The sequence below is a fragment of the Amblyomma mixtum genome, chromosome 1 (genome assembly GCF_055824585.1).
Source record: "Amblyomma mixtum isolate Tamu chromosome 1, ASM5582458v1, whole genome shotgun sequence".
Lineage (NCBI taxonomy): Eukaryota > Metazoa > Arthropoda > Arachnida > Ixodida > Ixodidae > Amblyomma > Amblyomma mixtum.
The window spans coordinates 206357937-206383987 of NC_143012.1; the positions used below are offsets into that span (position 1 = coordinate 206357937).

The following is a 26051-nucleotide window of genomic DNA, read 5'->3' on the forward strand; positions in this document are numbered from 1 at the left end:
TTCGCTTACGAACGCTAACGATCCCTAAAGGGCACATTTGACCTCTGTCGGGAAAAAGAGGTATGCTTTTACTGGAGTGGCTATTCCATCAAGGCAAAACCTCATCGTTACTCGCGTAAATTGTAATGCACATCTGTCTTCTGCTGCGTTAAAGAAAAACAAATCAAGCTACTTCCGTGGCTTCAATGCCAGTGCAAGATGAGAGTACTTCTGCTCTCACAGGGTCACTTTTTCAAGAATTTTCTAGCAATAAAAGTTATTTGATTAGCCCGTCAAGTTAGCTGCTTTCTCTAAATCAGGCTCCTTCTCCTATCGACAAAATAGCATCCTTGTTCCTCGCAATTGCCGTGAGTTTATTTGTAATTAACTTTTAGATATGCATGTTCACGCCAGTGTACATAGCTAGATATGCGGGATAAGAGGTAGTTGCATGTTTCTGAAATCCAAGAGAATCGTATCAAAAAGCATAGAGAAAAATCGCAGTGAAAGAATAGTTGGACCTGCGGCTGCACAATTTTTTGCGCACGTTCACGGAAATACAAAGAGAGGAGAAACATATTTTGACTGAATCTGGCAAGCAGAACCTTTTCTCGGATGTGAACAGAATATTACTACCACGCTGAAAAGTCTACTTACGTTGTGCGAGGAATCCAAAATAAACCGGCATTAATTACGCCAAGGGCACCACAGCTAGATAAAGTACGTCGTTGCATGTACAGGTGCGGCCATAAGTAAACGGAGCACGCTATTGCGTTCGAAGTGCAATCACGCTTTCTCCATTGGTAATGAATAATCGTTGTTTGTCTACAAGCAAGCCCACCAACCTCCGCTACCAGCGTGCGAGCACCACTGCTGGAAATTTCAATTAGGTGACGCGTGAAAAATATTCGAAGACAGTTGCGTGCTCCGTTTACTTTTGTCCGCGCCTGTATGTTTCGTTTCATCAGTACATATTTCGCTTTATCAGTTAAGGTACATTACAAACGCACGAGACCCCGGCTGATAATAAACTGCGTACGTGATAGACGTCTGGGCACACATTTACTGCAGAGATAGCTATGTGAGGAACATCGTTCGTCGACCTAATATGTCACAAACAAAAACTTCCGCGAAACTTCCTGGAAAGCCTCTAGAAAAAGTTCCCTATATACTTTCGGGTTCTTCTACACAAAAGGAATACTGCCGATAGCTTGGTCTGAACCAAAAGGGACACTTCTGTTAGAAATGGGACGCTCCACAGAACATAGCAGCCATTGTGGTCATTCCATTCAAATAGACCAGGAAGTGGTCATACTTAAAGCATAGAGAAACATACTTACGTAACATACTTGCGTAAGTATGTTTCTCTATGCTTAATGGAGGGAGAAGGGTATGGTTTAACAATGGGGAAGGGTGAAAGGTCTTGGAGGGATGTCATGGGTCATCCTGTAGATTCGCACATATATTGTTTCCATCAACAAATTCCTAGTACGCACACAAACCTCTGCGGGCTACTCCTATAGAAATCAATTCGCACCGACCGCCCGTAGTAGTCCTCGTATTCTACCGAGACTTCTCCGCAGGGGCGGATTGTTGGAGAACTCCTCGTGGGGATCACACTGTTTGAAACCGAACATTTGTGGTCTTTCCCGCACAAAAGTGACGGAAACGTACTTTGCTACTCGCTTAACTGCGACTTCTGTAATTTCCATGCTCATAATTACTAATATACACCACAGTACATGCCTCCAAAGCATCCTTCTGAGAAAACACCGTATTCACTAGACGCGCCTTTGTTCATTCCAAACCATGGAGCTGGCGTGGCGGAGTCGTTAGCGTGCTCGTCTCGCACTCCGGAGGCCCTGGTTCGATTCCTCAACTTGACCAAGTTCCTACTCGGTTTTGTTAATTAATGCTTCTGGGATTTTTCGCTTACGGCCAACGCTGTCGACGACGACACCGGCTTTTCTGCGACACGGGGCCCTTTACGCTATCGCGTTAAGATACAAAGCGACTCAGGCTATGAGAGACGCCGTAGTGAAGGGCTCCGGAAATTTCGACCACCTGGGGTTCTTTAACGTGCAATCGCACAGTACACGGGCCTCTAGAATTTATCCTCCAAAGAAATTCCAGCCGCCGCGGTCGGGATCGAACCCGCGTCTTTTGGGTCAGCAGCCGAGCACCATAACCACTGAGCCACCGCGGCAGCAGGTGTAAGGATGAAATCCAGGAAATTCTGAACAGCTGCAGGTAGTGGTATCCGCACTTTATATGTGTTTATTCATTTATTCAAAATACCCCTAAAGGCCCTGGTGAGCCGCCGCGGTGGCTCAGGGGTTATGGTGCTCGGCTGCTGACCCGAAAGACGCGGGTTCGATCCCGGCCGCGGTGGTCGAATTTCTTTGGAGGAGAAATTCTAGAGGCCCGTGTACTGTGCGATGTCAGTGCACGTTAAAGAACCCCAGGTGGTGGAAATTTCCGAGCCCTTCACTACGGCGTCCCTCATAGCCTGAGTTGCTTTGGGACGTTAAACACCAATAAAACCAAAACCAAAATACCCCTAAAGGCCCTGGAAGGAGTGTATTAAATATAGGGGGAGAGGTGGAATACATAGAGTACATGATACATATACATGTATACTTATTACATAAAAAAAAATGGCTGAGGCTTAGCTTAGGTTAAGCCTAGTCAGATGCGAAGCATATTGTCGCCAAGTTGCATATCGAGCACGTTCTTCACGCTCTTCATCAGTCTCTGTAGCACGCCGCAACTTTTGCTTCTCATTCCAACGAGCAGCCCTGTCTCCAGGAGGCATCTCTATCCCGTGTACGCCTAGCAGAGGCAGGCGCACCCCATTGTATACCGCCGCTCCAGCATCACGTGTTCACTACAGCGCACCTAGCGGCAGAAGTAGGAAACACATTGGTCGCGACGCCTCGCGCGACGGCGCGAGCTGGGGCCCCGTTTCTCCTATGTCGTTACGTCACGCATCACGTGGTCCTCCTTGGTCGCGACGCCTCGCGCGACGGCGCGAGCTGGGCCAATACCTCCTAGAAAGACTTGTCTTTCTAGGAGGTATTGGCTGGGCCCCCGTTTCTCATATGCTGTGACGTCACGCACCACGTGGTCATCCTCGGTCACGACGCCTCGCGCGACGGCGCGAGTTGGGCCAATACCTCCTAGAAAGACTTGTCTTTCTAGGAGGTATTGGTTGGGCCCCCGTTTTTCATCTGCTGTGACGTCACGCATCACGTGGTATGACATGGAGGTCACGAAAGGTGAATGGTAACGACACCGCCGCGCTCGAGGAGCTGGGTTGGGCTATTTTAGTATGCTTCGCATAAAAGAATGGGATAATAATGCGGTTACAACATATGCAGCAATATGCATCAAGGTACAATATATACAGCTATAACAAAAAGTAAAACTAAAAAAATTCAGGGGCACTTAAGACTGCTTATGTGCTTCGATGGCGAAACCATTAGTGTGTCATCGTGAGCGTTCGACCTCGACGCTGGTTGGGCATTGAGAAATGAAGACGCGCCTCCGAATGTCGATTCCACAAACGCTGAACCCACAAAGGTCAAAGAGAAACGCTAGGATTCTCGGTTGAGCTAGCCTTAAACTAGCATATGTATGCCGTGCCCAACCAGAAGTCGTACGACACCACCCGGAACGCTGCATGACGCATGGTTGCTTCCCAATATTTATTAATTGATTGTTTTCTTTTGTTTTTGTTTTTTTTGGGGGGGGGGAGGAAATGGCGCTGCATCTGGTTCACATATCTCACAATTTTAATACGAAACTTGGTTTTTGAGCCGCAGCGGTGGCTCAGTGGTTATGGCACTCGGCTACTGAGCCAGAGTACCCGGGTTCGAACCCGACCGCGGCGGCCGCGTTTCGATGGAGGTGGTGGTGGTGAAAACTTTTAATTACTGAAATAGAGTTTGGGAGCCACAGAGTGGCCCCGCTACATGGTCGGCGTCCCTAGTCCGGGACACCGCATGACAATGCCCCGTCTCTCGCCCCTTTTCACCAGAGCCCTTTGGGACTCAAGCGAGGAGCAGTTTAGGAGGGCAGTCTCCCATGCCTCTCTGGAAGGGGTAGGGGAAGGGGGGAGGTGGGAGGTGGGGATTTTGAGTACATGCCCACACCATGTGGAAGATATCACAGGTCTCCCCACAGTGCGGGCATCGCCCATCCGTGTTAGGATCGTAATGCTTTAAGATTGCAGGACAGAGTAGAGTACCTGTCTGTAGGCGCCTTAAAGTTCGCTCCTCCGTCTTACTCAGCCCCTTGCAAGAGGCCCGTGTGCTGTGCGATGTCAGTGCACGTTAAAGATCCCCAGGTGGTCGAAATTATTCCGGAGCCCTCCCCTGCGGCTTCTCTTTCTTCCTTCTTTAACTTCCTCCTCTATCTCTTCTATACAGCTTGGTTCGGGTGACCACCGAGTTGTGTTAGACAGTTACTGCTTCATTTCCTTTCCTCAAAAACAGAAACCAAAGTAAACGGCGCAGTCTCTCTCGCACACCTCGGTCAACACCTCGACGGCGCCTTAATGGTAATGGTGGTAAAGGTAAGGAGTCTCGAAATACATACAATTGCAGGTTCATATGTCGTCGTTTCAAAACCTTTTCAAGCTAGCCTCAAACTTGACTAGCACATGTGAGCTATATATGCACCGAGAAATCGACGACACACCTGGAACGGTGCATTAAAAACGGTTGCATGAAAAATCTTACGAATGTTTAGGGAAAACTGGCGCCACATGGCGGTCCGCCAGATATGCCATACGAGCAACTGGTGCATGCCAGGCTGGGTGTAAGAGAAGTCGTACGAAGGCGTTTCGTGTTTGGTATGTAGTCTGCATGCAAGAAATACGTTTTTTTCTCTCAATGGCTTGCTGTGAATAAATTGGCAGAGGCTTAACTTGGTTAGCCCGGTAGGTTGCGAAAGCAAACGAGGCCTTGGTCGAAACACCTTATATATACACATCCACACGTAATCTTCTCTCAGTGATAGGAAGGGAAGGAGAGAGAGAGAGAGAGAGCAGCAGCGGCGTGGTTACCCCTGGGACCACGCCGACGAGCCGAGCTGGTCTCCAGTTTTCTCTCCGCTTGGTGTCACGTGACCACAGCGAGCGCCTCCTCGCAGCTGCGGCGCGCAGCAGGTGCGCCAGCAGGTACGTCAGCATGCGTTCTAGCGACGTTGGCCTTCTTGTTTTGAACCGCTTACTATCGCTAGACCATCATTTCGTTTACGATACGCTTGGACGCATGCTGGCGTCCGACTGCAGGTTTAATGCACTTAATCTGTGATAAAAATAAATAAAAATTCAGGGGGCACTTTGACTGTCTAAAGTGGGTAGAGGCGGAAGCGTTTTCCGCACCACCTTCGCTGTTTCTGTGGCATTGGTGGCGTCACATATATTTGAGTACTAATTACTAAGTGATGACAAATCACTAATTAATTGTTAATTACTGATTAATGCCTGAATGCTAATTAACTGCTAATTAATGACGCTTAAGCTTCGCCTTTAGGAGTGGAACACGACAGCGCGTTGTAGCGCTGGCAGGGAGTCCACGGAACGCCACCACCCGTTGGGCGCGATGCCTTGCCCTTTCAACGAAACGCTTTTTAAGGAAAGGAAATGGCGCAGTAATTGTCTGTCATCTCGGTGGACACCTGATTGGATTGGATTGTAAAACATTTATTGCGTCGAGAGCAGGTTGCGGAGGCACGTACTAGATGGCCGCTAGCCCATGGCTAGCGGCGACCTCGTTGGCCCGCTCGATTGCCCGCACTTGGATCTTGGGGTCCGAGCTGACCAGCACGGCCTCCCACCGCTCGGGAGAAGGGAGCTGTATCAACTCCGCCGGAGGCGGATCATCTGCGCAATTGCACAGAATTTGGTCGTAGGTGGCCCTTTCACCACATTTATGGCAGTTTGGACACCTGAACCGCACCGTAGAGGAAGGGAGGTGGGAGTGAAAGAAGATAGATAAAGAGGAGCCGTAATGAAGAAAATGAAAATTGTATTTGAGGAAAGGAAATTACGCAGTAACTGTCTCACACATCTCGGTGGACACCCGTCAAAATTCAGGGGGGCACTTTTTTGACCTATATATATTTATAAAGTGTGGTCACTGATGTGTGGTTAAGATGTTAAGCTTCGCCCCTAAGAATGAATGAATGAATGAATGAATGAATGAATGAATGAATGAATGAATGAATGAATGAAAAACTTTATTGTACAACAAGTGTTCTTTATCGAAGAGTAGGTGGAGCCCTCAGTCCAGGGCCCCAGCGGCCTTTGCAGTCTTGCAAGCCCTGTCGATCAGCTTGAGCTGGTTTTCACCACCACCACCGCCACCACCACCAGCTTGAGCTGCTCTTCAGGCTTCGAGCTGTACAGCGCAGCCTCCCACTGCTCCGGTGTTGGTGTGTTGTTTATCGGCACTGCCTGCAATTTCTGAGAGGCCCATGTAACGTGGTAAAGCGTTGGGTGTTCACCGCATAGCGGGCATTTGTTGGCATATGTGGAAGGATAAATTTTGCTGAGTAAACTCAGATTGGGGTATGTATTAGTCTGCAGTTGTCTCCAGGCAACCGACTGCTCTCTACTAAGGTCTTTGTGGGGAGGAGGGTAGGCCCTACAGAGGGCTCGTTGGTGTTCTAAGATGGCTCCATACAGTCTAGTGACTGCGTCCAGTTCCCCTTCGGTGCGCGCCTCCCGGTTGGCGTATCCTCGGGCATTGGCGTCCGCACATTGGTTCCCTTTGACAGCCTCATGGCCTGGTGTCCACGTGATGAAGCATCTCGTAAAAGTGATCGTCCTCGCCTTGAGTATGTGAATGGCTGCAGTGGATATGCGTCCACTGCTGTATCTTCTGCACGCCTCTTGCGAGTCTGTAATGATGTGTGCATGGGGCTCGTCACTCTGCTGGGTGATGGCGAGTGCAATTGCTTCTTCCTCAGCCTCGAGGATGTTGTTGGTTTTTATCGAAGCGCAGTTGATTTCCCTGAGCTGGTGATCCACCACGCTGGCTACCGAGCCGTATCGGTGTCTGTATGTTGTTGCGTCAACGTATAATACGTCTTTTGCCCCGGCGAAGCTTCTTTCGTGGAATTCAGATCTTGCCTTTCTTCTCGCCTTATGTATATCGGGATGCATGTTTTTAGGAATCGGGCTGATCTCAATGATCCTCCTGATTTCATTTGGAACGCTCTCTGTGCTATTGATTTCTTTCAAAGCGTCCCTCATGCAGAGCAACCGCAGCGTGTTTCGGCCTGTTGCGGACAGCATCAGTCTTGTTTTATGCGCGAGAAGGTGGGCCTCGATATGTTCTTGTACTGTGTTGTTTATGCCCAGTTTAAGGAATTTCTCCGTCGAAGTGTTGACCGGCAGTCCGAGAGCGCATTTGTATGCTTTTCTAAGAATTGCCTCTAACTGCTCTTCTTGCTCGAGCGGTGTTTGGTAGGGGACGCCGTATAAGATCCTACTGACCACGAGGGCCTGTACTAGCCTACATGTGTCTTCCTCCTTCATACCTCTTCTGTTGGAAATTCTTGCAATCATCCTGGTGATCTGTGCTGTGGTATTTGTTAGCTGTCTGATCGTGTGATCAATACGACGGTTGCTTTGGATCCACATGCCGAGGATCTTAACTTTCGATACTTCCGGAACGTTCATTTCCCCTATGTAGATATCTATGGAGTTTTGCAGATCATACCCTTGTCTGTAGACTCTGAGCACCTCGGATTTTTCAGGGGAGCATGCGAGTCCACAGTGTCGGGCGTATGCGTTGACCGTGTCTGCTGCTCGCTGAAGAAGCTCTTGTTTTTCTCCTAAGGATCCCCTTGTCACCCAGATTGTGACATCATCTGCGTAGATGGCATGCCTGATTCCTTCAATTTCTTCAAGCGCCCTTGCTAAACCAATCATTGCAATATTAAAAAGCATAGGTGATAACACAGAGCCTTGCGGTGTTCCTTTTTCGGGGGTGTTGAAGGTGTCAGTCCTGATGCCTCCTATTCCAATGGTAGCGGTTCGGTTAGTCAGAAAGGCTTTCACATAGTTGAATATTCTCTGCCCACAACCCAGTTTGCTGAGCCCCTCCAGCACAGCCCTATGACTGACGTTGTCGAAGGCCGCTTTAAGATCGAGAGCGAGCAAGATGTTTTCTCCATATCATGGAACGGAGGTAAGCACCTCCTCCTTGATCTGCAGGAGAACGTCTTGTGTCGATAGGTATTTTCGAAATCCAAACATAGTGTGCGGCATGAGTTCGTTGTCCTCAAGGTGGGTCTGCAACCTGTGATGCACAACTCTCTCGTACACTTTTCCCAAGCATGATGTTAAGGAAATTGGTCTAAGATTTTCCAGGTTTGGAGTCTTTCCGGACTTCGGAATCATTACTATTTCCGCATGTCGCCAGTCGTCCGGGAGGGTCCCCTGTTCCCAGTGTTTATTGACGAATTCTGTGAATCTTTTGATTGAATTGTCATCCAAATTTCTTATCATGGCATTAGTGATGCCATCCCTCCCTGGTGTTGTGTTCTTTGTGGCGGACATCACAGCGTGTCTGACTTCTTGTATGGTAAGGGGTTCGTCCAGAGCGGGATTCGCTTTGCCCGTGTATGCCAAGCTGCTGTCGGCGTGTGTTGCATTGCCGATATAACGCTGCTTGATGTTCTGTAGTAGTTCCTCGTCAGTGCCTTGGAACTGGTGCGCGATCCTTTGGGTCGTCTTACGAGTTTCGGATTTTGTCGTGGTTGAGTCTATGAGAGCCCTTAGCAAGGCCCATGTCTTGGCCCAACCTAGAGTCCCCTGAAGTTCGTTGCACTTTTGGTTCCAGTCGCGCCTCGAGAGCTCCGTCGCATATTCTTCGGCTTGTCTGGTGACCTCAGCGATCTTACGCTTGAGCCGCCTATTATGCTTTTGCCTTTTCCACCTTTTTAGTAGGCCCCGTCTGGCGTCCCAAAGGTGTAAGAGATGTTTGTCCACCTCGGGCGTGTTGGTAGTGAGGGCGACCTTTCGGGTTAGTTTTTGCCAGTCTGTCTTGATTCTTGCGACCCAGCCTTTTATGTCGGTGATCTCAGCGTCTTCAGACTGTGCCCTGGATTTCCTATAAGCTTCCCAGTTTGTCAGTCTAGCCTGGCCATGTTGTCTCCTGATCGGGAGGGTTTCTATAAGAAGGCGCAGGATGCAGTGGTCACTGCCTAGAGTTTCGCCGTCGTTTTCACATCTTGCGTGCCTTACCCCACTGACAAATGATAAGTCTGGGCACGAATCTCGGTTGATGCTGTTCCCCACTCGCGTGGGTTGGGTGTGGTCAGTGATGAGGGTGAGCCTTCTACGATCAGCTTCTCTGGCTAGATCCCTGCCTTTCTGGGTTTCCCGAACGTAGCCCCAGCTTCTATGCCAGGCATTAAAGTCCCCCAGAATAACGATACCGTTCTTGCCTGCTGCTGCTTCTGCTTTGCCTAGCAGGTAGCTGAAATTGGCTTTCCTCTGGCTTGGCGGGCTGTACACGTTAAGTAGGAAGGTGCTTTCTTGGCTTCTCTTTTGGGTAATGATTTCTATAAGGACGTGGTCAATGTCCGTTCCGTCGATGTCGTGTCTGATTGCGGTGACTGCTTTCGCAACCAGCGTGGCGACCTTGCTTTGCCCCTGCCCCTCGTAGACGGAGTACCCCGCGAGAGTGAGTGAGCAGCCGGTTTCCTGTAGGGCGATTATGTCTGGCGGAGAGGTGCAATTTGTGATGTGTTGTTTAAGAAGACCCTGCTTTCGGCGGATCCCACGGCAGTTCCACTGCCATATTTCGAGGGTTTCCAACTTGACCGAGCGTTTACGGTTGCTCGCCATACTGAGATGGCCTGTTATAGGGTTTTCCTCTGGATTTCATGGCTGTGAATTGTACTAGACGCTCTCTATCCTTGCGCGTCTCGTCTTGGATGTTGGAGATGAGGTTGCTAAGATTTGCCAGTGCATTGTTAACAGCAACCATGACAGTTGTAAATTCCTGGCGCCCTATAGTTGTTGCCTGATCTTCATCTGTTTGCGGGTTAGTGTTGTTCTGCCCTGTTCTTTGGGACTTTAGTTCGTCTATCAGATCGTTTAGTTTCTGCCTCAGCTCGGCGTTTTCTGCCCTGAGCGTCTGAATTACTTGTCTTAGCTCTTGAACTTCCGCGTTAACTTCCCCATTAGCGTTGTTACCTATCACTGTTTTCTGTGTGTTTGTGTTTTTTGGAGCAGTGGGAGAGGTAGGGAAAAGATGCTCTTTCCAGCTCACCCTGGTTGCTTCCTCCTTTTTTGGTGTGGTCTTCTGCTGCTGCTTCTTTTTGGTTTCTGGATCCTCCCGGGTCCTGGACGCCGATCTCGACTTTGAACCTGATCTCGATGCCGATTTGGACTTGGATCTCGAACTGGAGTCCTCGCTGAACCAGCGCTTCCGGGCCCGGCCGCGTCCGCCGTTGTCTCCGCCGCCTGGTTCCTCTTTTTTTCTCGTCCGTGGTCTCGGTTTCCTGAGGCGTTCCTTGCACTCCTTTGCTCCTGTAGGATGCGCTTCCGTGCATAGCACACACCTGGGCTCGCAGGAGTGTCCGTCCTCGATCACTGGCTCGGTGCATTTAGAGCAGACGACGACGTCAGGTGTCGGGCATACGTCCGCCCTATGTCCGGCCTTTAAGCATGTATAACAAACTTGCCGCGATGATCGATAGAGGTAGCAACGTATCTCGCCGCCGTAATAATAGACGTAGCGCGGAACGATCTTTCCCTCGAAGGTAATGACCGCGCTTTGGGATTTGCCAAGCATTCTTGCATAAAGTATTTTGACTCCTTGGGTACGTACCCGAAGATGCGATAGTAGTTCAGTTGGCGTGGTCCCGGCGTCCACTCCATGAATGACACCCTTGCATGAATTGTCCGGCGCGGCCACGTAAGCTGTCACTGCATAGTTCTTTGCATCAAAGCGCAGACTCGAAATACACTGCACAGCACTGGCAGTCTCCATGCTTGGCATGCTGAGTATAGCGATGTTGGATCCGTTGCGCAGCCGTATAAGGAAGCTGCCTTCGTTGCAGATGTCCGGTTTTCCGCATGCTTTAGTTATAGCCCGGGCCATCTGATGCGTGCTCAGTTCGCTGATGTTGAGTCCATTCTTCGGTCTAAGTATGACTTTGAAGTCGTTTTTTGGCAAAGGAGGTAGCTTCTCTCGCCGAACGGGATTCCACTTGAGTTTGGGCTGAATTGTCCGCCGCGTCTGTCCCGGCCTCCGGAACGGCAATCAGTCTCGAGTTCTGGTATTTGGCAGTGAACCATCCCCCATTGTCGATTGTTCTCTTCTGCGAGAGGTCCGTAGCGTTGTCGTTAGCGTGGTCGGTAGCGTTGTCGGTAGCGTTGGCGTCGCTTTGAAGATTCTCTTCGAGCGGTGTCGTGGCTCCGGCCGACGCCGCCGCGTCAGCGTCAGCCATCCTCACGGGTGCGGCGTGAGATGTAGCAGCGTTCCTTCGGGCCGACGGCCCGACGCCGCCTAGGCCTAGCGCGGCGTTCTCTGCCTTGGATTTTCCGACGGGCAGAAAATGGCGAAATCGGGACTCACGGATGTAAAGCGGGTATCCACGGATTTCGCTTGATCAGTAGAAAGCGATGGAGTGCTCCATTTTCTACTGCGTTGATGTTTTTCGGTTGTAAGGAGGCGTCGAGGCAGGAGCACTTGCGAACGGCGTTCTCCCCCTAAGAGTGGAACGCGACAGCGTCTTGCAACGCTGCCAAGGAGTCCATAGAACGCCATCGCCCATTCGGTTCTACGCCTCGCTCGTCGGTAAATTGGTTTTTGAGGAAAGGAAATGTATCTGTCTCTCATTTGTCGGTGGACACGTAAACCTCGCCGGAAGGGAATAAAGGAGGATGATGAGAGTGAGTGAAGACACCGTATTCACTAGACGCGCCTTTGTTCATTCCAAACCATCGAGCTGGCATGGCGGAGTGGATAGCGTGCTCGTCTCTCACGCCGAAGACCGGGGTTCGATTCCTGAGCTCGACCGATTTCTTAATCGCTTTTATTTTTAAGCATGAAATGCTTTTAGCTCCCTTTGTCGGCAGTGTGGTGACGTCACGCCGCGACCGAGAGCCAACATCCGGGCACTGAAACGAGAGCATCCGGGCACCGTACGAGATTTAACGAGATTTAACGAGACTCTCTAAGCCCTCCTAAAGGACCGGCATACAAGCGCCGGTAGCTTCGCGCCGAACGGGTGGTGGCATTCCTCCTTTACCTGTACGGTGCGGTTCGGGTGTCCACCGAGATGACAGAGAATTACTGCACCATTTCCTTTCCTCAAAAGCCGCCGCGGTGGCTCAGTGGCTATGGTGCTCGGCTACTGACCCGAAAGACGTGGGTTCGATCCCGGCCGCGGCGGCTGGAATTTTTTTGGAGGAGAAATTCTAGAGGCTCGTGTACTGTGCGATGTCAGTGCACGTTAAAGAACCCCAGGTGGTCGAAATTTCCGGAGCCCTCCACTACGGCGTCTCTCATAGCCTTAGTCGCTTTGGGACGTTAAACCCCATAAACCAAACCAAACCTTTCCTCAAAAAGCCTTGCGTTCAAAGGGCGAGGCATCGCGCCGAACGGGTGGTGGTGTTCCTCCCTTCCTTTACGGTGCGGTTCGGGTGTCCACCGAGATGACAGAGAATTACTGCGTAATTTCCTTTCCTCAAAAAGCGTCGCGTTCAAAGGGCAAGGCATCTCGCCGAACGGGTGGTGGCGTTCTGTGGACTCCCTGGCAGCGCTACAACACGCTGTCGCGTTCCACTCCTAAAGGCGAAGCTTAAGCGTCATTAATTAGCAGTTATTTAGCATTTAGTCATTAATAAGTATTGATCAAATGTTTAGGGGAATCCCCCAAGGTGGAGTAGATTTGTAATAAGGGAGTAATTACTCATTGGCATCCACCTGAGCGCAGCCATAAGTAATTAGTCAATAATTAGTAATTTGCCATTACTTCTTCATCAATGATGTGTGACGTAATCCACTGGGGACGTGAACAATGTCACATAGGCGAAGTGGTGCGGAAAACGCTTTCGCCGCTACGCACTTTACAGTTTCGAACGCGCTGCATATACATTCTTGTCAGGCCTGCGCCTCGTCTTGTCCGCGTACGCTTCGTGTTATGCCCGTAAACATTTCATGCTTACTCTACTCTCGGTTACAGGAGAGGCAGGGATTTTTTTATATGGCCTGACTAGTAAAGCTAATTAGGCTAATTGGGTAATTAAGCAATTAACTAAGCTCAGTCCCGCTTACTTGGAGCATCACTATACGATCCCTTTAATTGGTTGAATGGTTACTAGCCAAAGTGCAATTGGCCCCGTTTAAAATTCGCGCACTGTGACGTCACGACCGTTTCCACCAATTGAAAAGCGTGACATTTTCTGTCGACAACTGCTGCTTACAACGATGAGACATTAAAGGCTTCCGCCTTAATAAAATTAAATTTGTAAATTGGTTTTTGAGGAAAGGAAATGGCGCAGTATCTGTCTCATGTATCTCGGCGGACACCTGAACCGCGCCGTAAGGGAAGGGAGGAAGGTAGGAGTGAAAGAAGAAAGAGAGAAAGAGGTGCCGTAGTGGAGGTCTCCGGAAGAGAGAGAGAGAGAGAGAGAGAAACAACTTTATTTACACAGGAATTCGGGGCACGCCCCAGGGTCCCCGCACGACCCCACTGCACTCAAGTGTTTATGTTCCTGAGGTCCATAACACTGGCAGCACGGCCGGTGGCGATGGTCTGCACGGCCGGGTCCTCCGAGCGCAGCAGGGTCTCCCAGTCCTCCCAGGTCTTGAGGTTCTCTAGGTCCCGCGGGGGAGGGTCCGCCGGGCAGAGGGAAAGGATGTGGAGGGAAGAAGCGAAGGGTTCTGGGCATAGGGCACATGCAGAAGTAGGAAAGGATGGAATCTCCGGAATAATTTCGACCACTTGGGGTGGTGGTGGTGAAAACTTTTATTTTGTGAAATAGAGTTTGGGAGCCACAGAGTGGCCCCGCTACATGGTCGGCGTCCCTAGTCCGGGACACCTAATGACGAGGCCCCGTCTCTCGCCCGTTTCACCAGAGCCCTTTGGAACTCAAGCGAGGAGCATTTGAGGAGGGCAGTCTCCCATGCCTCTCTGGAAGGGGTAGGGAAGGGGGGAGGTGAGGATTTTGAGCACATGCCCACACCATGTGGGAGATATCACAGGTCTCCCCACAGTGTGGGCATCGCCCATCCGTATTAGGATCGTAATGTTTTATGATTGCAGGACAGATTAGAGTACCTGTCTGCAGGCGCCTTGAAGTTCGCTCCTCCGTCTTACTCAGCCCTTTTGCAGGGGCCGGGAAAGGCGGTGGTTGTCGCTATAATGTGTTAATATTTCCCTGAATCGCAGCAGCGGCTGGTTAGTCTCCGAGCCAGAAGAGCTGGGATGAGAAGCCCGGTGAGTAAGCGCTCGGGCAGCCGCGTCAGCGGCCTCATTACCTCGTAAGCCCTGGTGGCCAGGAGCCCAAATGATTCTTTTGGGTGTTGGATCAGTGGCAAACCGTCGTAAAATACAAGCAGCTAAGGGGGAGATCTCCCCTGCCAAGTAATGATCACATGCTTTTCGGGAGTCCGTGATGATTATTCTCGAATTGGCGTGGGCGGCAGCAATAAGCGCTATCGCGACTTCCTCGGCTCGCATTGAATTTGGGGCTCGAAAGGAGAGTCCATCAACGTGCATTTCCTGGTGAACGACAGCGGCCGAGTAAAATCCCGTGGGCGATGGCCCTGCTACGTCTACATAATATACACCGGGTCGGGAGCCGTGTTGTCTCTCAAGAGCCCGAGCCCGCGCTTGTCGTCTGTTTTCGTGCATGTCGGTGTCCATGTTACGGGGGAGCGGGGAAACCCAGAGCATATGGCGCCACAGTACTGGGATACGTTCCGCATCCTCTAGAGTGCAGTCGTGTTGGATGTGTAAGCGGTTTAGCAGGCGGCGCCCAGGGGTCGTCTGCATGAGCCGCGTGTATTGGTTCAAGAGGTGGGCCTCCCGCAGCTCCTGGTAGGAGTTTAGCACCCCCAATGCCTTGAGTTTGGCGCCCCCACATGTCTGCACAGGACGTTCTTCTCCAGCTGCACAGGGATGTAATACGACCCACAACTATGCAACACAATGACAAAGCCATCCTCGCCCTTGATCTGAAAGGGGCTTTCGACAATGTTAAACACGGAAGCATCCTGGCCAACTTGAGTTCTACCGATTGTGGGGCTAGGACCTACGCATATGTAAGAGATTTCTTGACTAATCGCCAGGCATTTCTTCGGATTGAGGGCGAGGAATACGGCCCTTACATGATGGGAACACGGGGTACCCCTCAGGGAGCAGTGTTATCACCGCTCCTGTTCAACATTGCTATGATGCGCCTCCCAAGCCAATTGGCCCGGGTGGAAGGCATTCAACACGCGTTATATGCAGATGATATTGCAATTTGGACCACTCAGGGAAGCCTTGGGGACGTGGAGGACCGCCTTCAGCAGGCTGCTTCCATAGTGGATGCGTATGCTATTGACTGTGGGCTCCAATGTGCTCCAGCGAAATCAGAGCTTCTGCATGTCAGAGCTAACCCAAAGGATAGGACAGCAATACACATCTATCTGTCAGGAGGTCCTATTAGAGAGGTGGAGGAGCTCCGTATTCTGGGCCTTTTCATTCACCACAGACTCAGACCGGACTCCACTATTGCGAAACTCAAGAGAGTAGGCGAACAGGTAGGGCGCATGATCCGCCGCGTTTCCAACAAGCGGGGCGGTCTGCGGGGCAGGGACGCGCTTCGGCTCGTCTATGCCTTCGTGACTAGCCGGATCCTCTACGCCGTGCCATATCTACGCACTACTAAGCAAGACGAGGCGCGAAGACGCCATCATCCGCAAGGCAACTAAGCGAGCCCTGGATCTCCCGGTGGCGACCACCTGGGGATCTTTAACGCGCACTGACATCGCACAGCACACGTACGCCTCTTGCGTGAATTCTCTGCATTTATGCACCTGCACATTCTGATTTGTTGAACGCATTGTTTAAAGATCTAGATATGTATTCTCTTGGAGGGGGTAATGTTGTGGTGTTGGGCAATTTCAGCCGCGTGCTCGATACGGTCGCTGATTTGTAGGGCCCCGGTAGGGGTAGGCCAGGCTGGACTACTCAACCAGTTTATGCTCACGGACGCTTATGAACTCCTCTATGGCAGCACCTTTGTGTGGACTTGGTGTCGCACGTTATCGTCGAGTAGGTTAGACAGGGCGTATTTTCCGACGAGCCTTTCGGGGACAGTGTGTGCTGCTAACGACGTTGCTATCCTCGCCGGTGTACATATCTGACCATCGCCCTTCTGTCACTCGCGATTCCGGCGCCTGCAGTCTCCCCTCAGAGACCATGGCTGTTGGATGTGCGCATCCTTCTATCGCGACGCCAGCACGAAAGAAGGGCTCACGCTGGTCTTGTGTTTTTCGGTTGTTGGGGCCGTGCCTGGTAATTGGGACTCTCTGAAGGAGCAGTGGCGTCACCATTGTGCCGCATCTGGTCGAGCCCTTAGGACTTGTCAGATGAGGTGCGCGTGGTGACGGCGAAGCTGCGTATTGCTCAGTGCACCCCGTCTCCTTCGTCGCTACATGCGCATGGAAAGAAGAGCTTTCAGAGCGCCTACAGCGTCTTTTACGTGTCTCCTCTTTGACAGCGGCTGCATGGCGTTGTCGACGCAGTCCAACTGCTCATCTCGAGGTATTTCGGTTTGCGCGCCAAGAGCTGTTGTGCCCTCAAGCTGCCCCTGCCTTTGCATCTTCCGCTGTGGCTATGGCCCGACCAGTTGGCAGGAATTTTAGTGCGCTTTTTGGCCATTTCCGGCGCATTGCTCAGTCACTCCTTCTAGTTGATCTCGATGTCGTTTCCGCACACCCATTTTTCGCAGGCTTTTCGCAGGTTCCCACTGGACTGCATGACGGCCTTAATGGCTCTGCCAGCAACAGGTGAAATCAAGAAGACGTTAAACTCCATGAAAGGAGGCTCAGCGCCTGGGCCAGATGGCCTTCCTGCGGAGTTCTATTTACAATTCTGGGATATTGTAGGCCCCATTTTCTCAGAATAGTGAAAAATCTACTTCTCTCAGCATGCCTTTCCTTGTTTTTTTCCTTGATCAAGAGTAGGCATTAGACTTTTAAGATCATGATTATATTTACGGTACGCTGGATGCTTTCGGTTTCCCACTTTCTTTCATGCTTCTCATTAAAGAAACGTACAGGGATACTTCAAGCACTCTGTTCCTCGATGGCCGGGAAAGTACCGCATCGATGGCAGCCTTGCCCTTCACTGACGGTCCTGCAAATGCAGGGCTCTGCTTGAGGAATCCTCTGTCAACTACAAGCACAGAGACCAGCTAAGCCGCGCAATAGTAGAAGCCCAAGCAATATTACGAGCAGACAAAAATGCGTCAGCACAGCGTCAATCCGCCTCACGAAAGAAGCAACTAGGTTTCTTGGCCGAACGACGTAATGCGACCTCGGGGTAGCAGACATGACCAGGGTTGAGCTTTGTGCGCCAGGGCTCGGGCTCGGTGCTAGTAACTTTTAGTTTCCCTCTCTGTCTTTTCTTTTTCACCTTTTATCGCTTTTGTATCCCTTACTGGCGTTTTTTTTAGCTTTCACGTTTTATCGATGCCCTGTTGTTTTGTGGTTTTTATGCTTAATCTCTAGCCGTGTTATTGTTGGTATTTTAAACTTCATGTTCATTTGTCGCTGCCGCTTTAGCCTTCATGGTCATTTTATTTTTTTGCTTAATAACTTTCACTAATCCGGTGCGGTTCACGTCGCTCTTCGTGACGCAGTGTTCTGTGAGTCCGCTTGTGTCATGTTGGCTCTGATAGATGCCCATTTTCTTTTACGTTGTTTAATTGTTTGCTTACCGTTAGAGGTTCGCCATGTGCTGCGATTCGCTGATGCGCATTGTCCGATTTTGCGCGTCGTATCTGGCATTCACGTGAAGATTTTGTTTGCTTTTGCAGTTTTGTTGGGGCGTACTGAAGACCGTGCGTTAAAGTTGAAAGTTGGAGCTGGTGTGTGTGTGTGTTTCCTTTCTTTCCTCCACGTCTTTACCTGCCGCGTCATTCCTCCCAGAGCATGTCGCTCCAACTTGCCCATACCTATACGTTGCTCAATTTACCGTTCAGTCTTCGCATACCATAGGCCTGCGTCAACACCGCGTCGCGTGGTCGCCAGCGTTCTTCACCCGCGATTTCGGACTGCCGCAGTAAGAAGTCGACTTCCTCGTACGCCCAGTTTATCATCCCCTTACATGGGCATCATATACGCCGGTTGTGCCCCATAGACGTGTTCTCTGTCCAACGGCACGCCGCCAGTTACGATAAGACTGATAAGATAAGCGGTGCTGAAGACATGCCGTAATAATCGCCGCGTGTTGTGACGCGCTGGACTGGTGCGGACCGCTCGCGGGCTGCGAGCCTGAGCCCTGCAACATACCAACAGCATCTTTATAACCAATATGAAGGCGATCGCTTTAGCGCCGGCTCAATAAGACCACGAACTTTTTTCTGGCATGAAGGTCACTTTCACCGCAATAAAAGTGACGGTGCGGCACAAACGAACCAAGGGATCAAATGTGCTTTCGGGATGTAAAGAAAAGCGAACTTCATCGCGTTTTTACCTGGGTGGTAGAAAAGACGTTAGAGTCGTCCTGGAATGTACTGCCGGGGACAAAAGTCTCCACGACGCGTCATCGGGAACCGAAGCTGATAGTTTTGTGATTAGCCGCTGGCTGGAGACCACACTTTTCGAGGTGGAAGTCGGACTCGCGTGCTATGATGTGTGCTCGTGATAGCAGGTGATCGCTAACAAACATGGCTGCTATTAGCCAAAATCGCTCGTCATGCGTCCTGGAGACTTTTGTCCCCCATAGTATCATGGGCGACTCTAGCGTCGTTTTGCTAACACCGAAGTGAAAGCGTGATGAAAAAAAAAATGCCAACGGCGGAGCGCCAAGGCTTCGCTCTGTTCGCATTTCTTTGCGGAGCTCCTGTAAACCGTATGTTTTTCAGTCGTGTTGCAAAAACAGTGTGTTGATCCCACGAGAGATGCGAACGGCCTAACTAATTCATGTGTTTAATTTTCGTTGTTTATTTTTATATGTTATGCACACAGTATTAAGTAGGTTAGTAGTTAACTTCGTTTTCTGAGAGCGAGGAATATTTCGGGCGCAAAAAAATTGCGAACGATCTTCTCGTCTCCTCCGCCGAATGTGCGTCCTAGTTCAGGTAACTCTAATTTCTTGTTCATCAACACCCAAATGTGCTTTCAAAAACTTTCACCCTTTTTTCATTCGTCGACTCAACGTGTTCTTCACTCATCATAATAACTCAAACTTGGCTAGATGATTATATTCCGGATTATAGCATTCTTCTCAGTGAATCTGAATTTTCTTTTTTTTTATTTGTGTTAGAAAAAATAGAAAACGGGACGGCGTCTATACTTCTATTGTCGTTATTGCTACTTTTCTTGAATGTGTTTCGATGCATTGTAAATTTCGCGTTACTAATACAATTATTGCTGCTTTCTACCGGCCGCCCATATGACTGATTTTCTGATGAATTTCATAGAATACTAAGTGACTTATATGTGTTTTCCTAACTGAGTTTGTGCACAGACTTGTGCACAGCGCTTCACTGCATGCGTTAGGTTTTAGATGATTACGCCTCGAGCTGTTGAAAAAAAAAAAAAAAGGCGGGGGGCACAAGTTGGGCTTCTACCGCACGAGGCGGATTTAGGGTTGCTTGGCGGCGGAACTTATCTCTGATCTGTCAAGGCAACTTTGGTAAATAAGTTTTCGGCCTGCCAAAGAGTATCCCCCCGGCCATACACAGACTAGGCCAGGACCAGGCCACTTCCCAAGTGCAAGTCTCTTGCACAAAGTGCGTGGTGCGCCCCCTGTTGTGCCATAGAGGTGGTCCCGCTGCGCTCGCCACCCGTTTCGTGACTGAGCGTTGCCAACTCTCTTAGCGGTAGCGAAGACTCCGAGTCAGGCGTCGGTGAGACTAAGAAAACGCTTTATACACTATGTACAGGACATAATATACTTCAACATCGGCACGGGGGCCGAGAGCTACACAACGCGACTGTTCTCGCACAGCGACGATCAGCGAGACACCAGCACGTCACACCATCCGACTCCACTCGTGAGCAGCACTCGACTCACGGTGGGTCGGTCACTCGGTCACTCCGTCACACACTTCCAAGCTGCAGCATTGGGGCTTATATAGCCTGAGGAACGGTGGCCCCTCAGAACTGGCCAATCCAAAGGCAGCACTCGACAGCAGTCCGAAAGGACCAATCAGCGATCGCGCGGGCCAACCGCTTCAAATTTTGCCGCGCGCGGTGGCGTCCGGGAGAGAAGGAATCTGGCGCCTCGCTGTCTGGCCTCTTGCGACAGGTCCAGGCGTGTTGCTTGCAGATGCTTCTCCTTAGGACTCCGCTGCCGTACGGCGCAGCATCGTGGCTTGTCAGGGAGCGTTAGGGCGCGTGCCTTGCGGCGCAGCACCAGGGCTTGTCAAAAGGGCGGCCGGTAGAATTGGAATCCGGGCGGGTTTCCCGGCGGGTTTCCCGGCATGACACCCCTCACCAGAGACTGCTCTTGTACCAATTTAAGTTTGGTCATCCTCGGGCTCGAAAGCCCTCCCAACGAACGTGGCGGACTGGCGCACTACTGCTACCCCGTTGGTCTTGTGTGTGGGTCCAACCCACGAGCTTCGGAAAGGCGGGGTCGCTACTCCCCGTGGTGCACCTCTGTGATGTGCACCCCTGCCTGACGCCGAGGCGCCCTCGACTTCCGGTAATCTCTTCGTGCCGCACTGCAAGCGAGAGCCCGATTCTACCAACTTTTATTAAGCATCCTGGATTCGACGCCGGCGCTGCTGCACCAAGCCAGGACCCACCACCTACGTACCATACAGTGCGAGTGTGGGCTTCATCCCACACCCGTAACGGTCTCACGATGGTACCGCAGCCGTGGTCTCGTAGTAGAGCACCCGCCTCGGCTTCGAGAGATGGTTGGGTTCGACTCCCACTGCCGGCCGGGTACCCACCGGTTTTCTCAAAAAGGGTTCCGGCTATGTCCCGGCCTGGTGCTCGGCTTCCTAGGATTGCAGAGCTTGGGAAAGGAGCCTGGGCTTTCAAATCCCGTCATTTTGGGTAAAACGCCCCAAGGGCCTGTCGAAAAAAAAGGGCCACAAGCTGGGCTTCTACCGCACGAGGCGGATTTGGGGTTGCTTGCCGTGGGAACTTATCACTCATCCGCCAAGGCAACTGTTTGGTCTAAGACCCTTTTCCCAAGCATTTCACCCTAGAAGAGCCGAGCACCAGGCCAGGGGAAATCTTGTACCCATTAAAGAAACCGGTGGGTACCCGGCGGCACTGGGGATCGAACCCAGCACCTCCCGAATGCGAGGCGGATGCTCTACCACAAGGCCACGCTTCGGTTGCTTTCGGACGCTTTGCCCACAAGGACGGGATTTGAAGGCGCAGGCTCATTTCCCAAGCAATGAAACCCTGGGAAGCCGAGCACCGTGCCGGGGCACAGCTCGTACCCATTTTGAGAAAACCGGTGGGTACCCGGCCGGCGGCTGGAGTCGAACCCACCACCCCCCGAAGCCGAGGCGGGCCCTCTACCACGAGGCCACGGCTGCGGGAAAAGGGTCTTAGACCAAAGTTGCCTTGACGGATCAGAGCTAAGTTCCGCCGCCAAGCAACCCTAAATCCGCCTCGTGCGGTAGAAGCCAACTTGTGGCCTCTTTTCTTTTATATAAAGAAAGGAGCCCCATGATATGCCACCCGTCCTGACATATCAGCCAAACGTAGAAGGGGCGGGATTGGCTGTGAGCACACACGAAGCCTAGAACCCCGTTACTGAAAAGGCTCTCATGAAGTTTTCTGGATGTCTTCTATCTCTTGACTTCAAGCGCACAGTGAAGGGAGTTGAAGGCGCAGGCTCCTTTCCCAAGCAATGCAACCCTGGGAAGCCGAGCACCAGGCCGGGCCATAGCTTGAGCCCATTTTGAGAAAACCGGTGGGTACCCGGCCGGCGGTGGGAGTCGAACCCACCACCTCCCGAAGCCGAGGCGGGTGCTGTACCACGAGGCCACGGCTGCGGTATTGGCTGACTTTAATTTTCGAGGCATTGATTGGCCTACTCTTTGTGTTAACAGTGATAAGTAAGCTCACGCCTTTCTTCATTCTTGCTTAGCTTTTTCTCTAGTCCAACTTATCACTAATCCTACGCGGTTCCGCCACCACGGCAAATATTATTGACCTCGTCCTAAAAATACCTCGGGCGTTTGTTCTAAAGTACTGCATTTCACTGGTCTATTCGATCACGAAATCATCAGCCGAGCGCCATAACCACTGAGCCACCGCAGTGTAGATGAGAGAGAGAAGGGAGAGAAGCTCTTTAATTGGAAAACAGAGAATTTAGCCGTCGTTTAAGTCTGCTGACTTGCTGCTCTTTGTGGGGAAGATCTTCGGGGAGAGAAAGAAGAAATGAAAGAGATATAGTAAATGGGTTGACCCTTATGTAAAAGTACTGGAAGATATTTATAACGATTACACAGCTACTACAGTCCTTCATAAAGTCAGCAATGAAATTGCAATAAGGAAGGGCGTCTGGCCGGGAGACACGATCTCGCCAATGCTGTTCACCACTTGTTTACAGGAGGTACTCAGAGGCCGGGATTATGCACAGTTGGGGATAAGAGTTAATGGTGAACACCTAAGTAATCTGCGATTCGCTGATGACATTGCCTTGCCAAGTCACCCAGGGTATGAACTGCAAAGCATGATCAATGACTTAGGCAGAGCATAACGGTGGGTATAAAAATTAATATGCAGAAAAGGAAAGTAATGTTCAACAGCCTAGCAAGGGAACAGCAGTTTACAATTGGTAGCGAGGCGCTAGAAGTGGTGTGCTCATGGCAGGTGGTGACCGCAGATCCGGATCATGAGTGAAATAACTAGAACGAAAATGGGACGGAGCGAATTTGGCAGGTTCTCTCAGATCATGAACGGCAATTTACCAATATCCCTCAAAAGAAAAGTACACAGCAGCCGTAGCTTACCGGTACTCACCTATGGGGCAGAAACGTGGAGGCTAACGAAAAGGGTTCAGCTTAAGCTGACAACACAGAGAGCTATGGATAGGGCAGAGTGGGTGAGGGAACAAACGCGGGTCAGTGACATACTAGTCGAAACCAAGCAGAAATGGACTTTGGCATCTAGATCTCGAAAGGAAAGCGAAGAGATTCAGCGTGGTAAAGACAGGGCACAGTGAGAGACACAGATGGGCGTCGGCTTTCAACTTTGCATTTATTCCGTAGAGAAAGAGGGGAAACGGGTAGGGCGACAAAGGACATGGCTTTACGGGGAGCGACGGCAATCAAAAGAAAAAAAAACGAAAAAACGCAAAACAAACAACAGAAGCTATGGGTGAAACTTCGCACGAGTGGAACTTCTTCCCAATGGAGAGCCGCAAAAAGCTTCGCCCAAGCAAGGCACCCTCAAGAAACATCAAAGGCATCTGTGAGCACACCGGAGTGAGGCTGCCAACGAAGCGGAGACGCTGGGGAGGGATATAGGCCGGGAAGAAACAGGGTTAAGGCAGTCTTGTTGCAAATCCACCCGGGAAGAGGGTGCATAAGGCGAAAATAAAATCTGAGCGACAAGGGGCGAGGAGGCATCCAGGATAAAAGCGACCACGACCCCAAAAGAAGATAACCCTAGCAAGGCAAGAACGCTGATGACTGAAGAAGAAAGAGAAAAAAACGCAAGGGAAGACCATGGGAGAACAGAAAGAAAAACCTACGCTCGATAATCCTCGTTAGCGGAAGATAATCCTTTTATTGCGAAAGCAATACTACTTACACTTTCACGCCTTTGCCGTGCCGCGGCGGTGACCACCATTGACCTTCATTCGACCTTGATTGCATTAGATTGGATTGGACTGGATTGGATTAGATTACATTAGATTACATTGGATTGGATTGGATAGGAGTGGATTGAATTGGAGTGGAGTGGATTGAATCGGATTGTATAACCGATGCATCACCACAAGTCTAACCACAAGCACCACCACCAGCTACACTGCCAGCTGTACCATGGCGTAGGTACGGATATTGCAGCGGCCTTTGATGCTGTTGATTTTGAAGGCTCCTGCGATTTCTCTGGTAAGTCGATTGCCGCTTTTTGCGATTACGGAGCAGTTTCCGAAGCATGGCAGGCAGCCGAGTTCATACAGTGGACACCGAGATGCCCAGAAATCAATTTTGCTGAACAGTTTTCACGTAGCGAAAGCAGAGCGCACAGCTCCGGTTCATATAGCCCATACCCTGACGTCACAACTCTAAATTGAATCGCGTGACACCACGCGATTGCCACGTGGCTTCTTACCACCCTCTACCGACAACTTGAAAAGTCAAAGGTAAACGTCAAGGTCAAAGGTCAAGTGGTGCTGCACCAAGATGAATCAGTGCACGTGGTAACGCAGATGTGCAAGCATTATTTATCTCCAGGTCGTTTCAAGGTCATTTGGAGGCTCAGGGCGAAATGTGTGTGAGCTATCATAGTGTAGCTTTCGCTACACAATTTGGAGGACGCTTAAGCATCGCGTTTGAGAGTTGAACGCGACAGCGTGTTGCAGCGCTGCCAGGCAGTCCACGGAACGTTGTCACCCAAATTGCTCGGAGTCCCTATAGGAGGCTTCTCAGAACAGCTCATCCACCGCCCGAAGAGATCACGACGGGCTGCAGTGACGCTGCTCCCTGAATTGGCCATTGTGCGTTATTAAAGAAAAAAATTACCGACGATTACGTTACTTCCTAATGCGAAATTTGAGCGCAGCAAATAAGCTGTTTCACCTTTTCGATAGATTGAGGCAAAGAAATCGAGCAACACATGTATGCGCTATCACAGAATTTTTTTTTTTTTCACACGTATTCGCAATTTCGGCTCGGGCGGTGCACATATACAGATCCGCCGCCACCGATCTGGCTCTCTGATTGCCACCGCACAGGGGTTGCATTGGAGGAGGAGCGAAGAAAGGAAATAAAGGGACACTGAGGAGAAATTGAAGTTGACTTGCATCGACAGAATACCAGCTCCTGATTACAAAAACGCCACTCATACTGACAACAAAGCTCTTGTAACGTAGAAAAGAGCAAGAACCAAAATACAGGTATCGCCGCCACAGGCCAAACTCGCAAGTACAAGCTTCATGGCGTCATAGAACAAAACCGTGTTGCTAGAACCAATAGTTATAGCAACACTAGGACACGAGAATCTACGAATCACTGAGGCGCAGCAAATGCATGCGCAAATCTCCTTGACGTCGCCAGATGGCGCCACGTACCCGATAGCTACGCGCGCTCCTGCAGCGCCGGGACCAATCAGCGCTTGCTCTCAGCGGTATGGGGGCTCCCGGTATTCCGCTAACGGTAACAAGGTACACGGTATGCTAAAGGCGTCTATTTGCGAGAACTTCGTTGACGACTTCGAGAACGGGATCCATTGTAACGCTGGCAAAACACCGGTGCAAATGTAAACGAAGCGACGGCCGCAATAGCCGATAGATGCCTTCAACGTGCGGCCGGCGGTAGCTTTCTTTTCGGCTGCTGCTGGGCCGCACTGCTGGCCGCAAGAAATCACGGAGTCTGCGTTACGTCATGTGAATGTCATGTTTCACGTCACTTAGTTCTGTGTCGTCATAGCAGAATCCCAAGTTTGAATCAGAGCGGCGGGAAAAACTATTTCAACTTCGAATCCAAATTTCTTAGAAATAAATGCATCTTTCGCTGCCGGCCAAGTGGCAACAAAGCCATGAAATGCCGAACTATCGGATTTTGCTATAAAAAAAATATTAATAGAGCTCTCCTCAGTGTCCCTTTAAGTTCGAGCCGGCGCTTTGACAACCGGAGACTCGCAGGAAGAGGGGGAGGGGGGCGGCGTGTACACCCA

At 50.7% G+C, this 26051-nt stretch overlaps 1 protein-coding gene across 3 annotated transcripts in view; it reads left to right on the forward strand.

Annotated features, from left to right (window-relative positions):
• The window catches only part of LOC149370653 (phosphatidylinositol 4-phosphate 3-kinase C2 domain-containing subunit alpha-like), an 81558-nt gene that overhangs the window by 12372 nt on the left and 43135 nt on the right, over positions 1 to 26051 (forward strand). Inside the window, exon 2 of one of the 3 annotated variants that reach the window (XM_089562612.1) lies at positions 4996 to 5161. The exons of the other annotated variants lie outside the window; for them this stretch is intronic. The gene's annotated coding sequence lies outside the window, so the exon portion shown is untranslated. The remainder of the gene's footprint in view (positions 1 to 4995; positions 5162 to 26051) is intronic. 3 annotated transcript variants of the gene reach the window in all.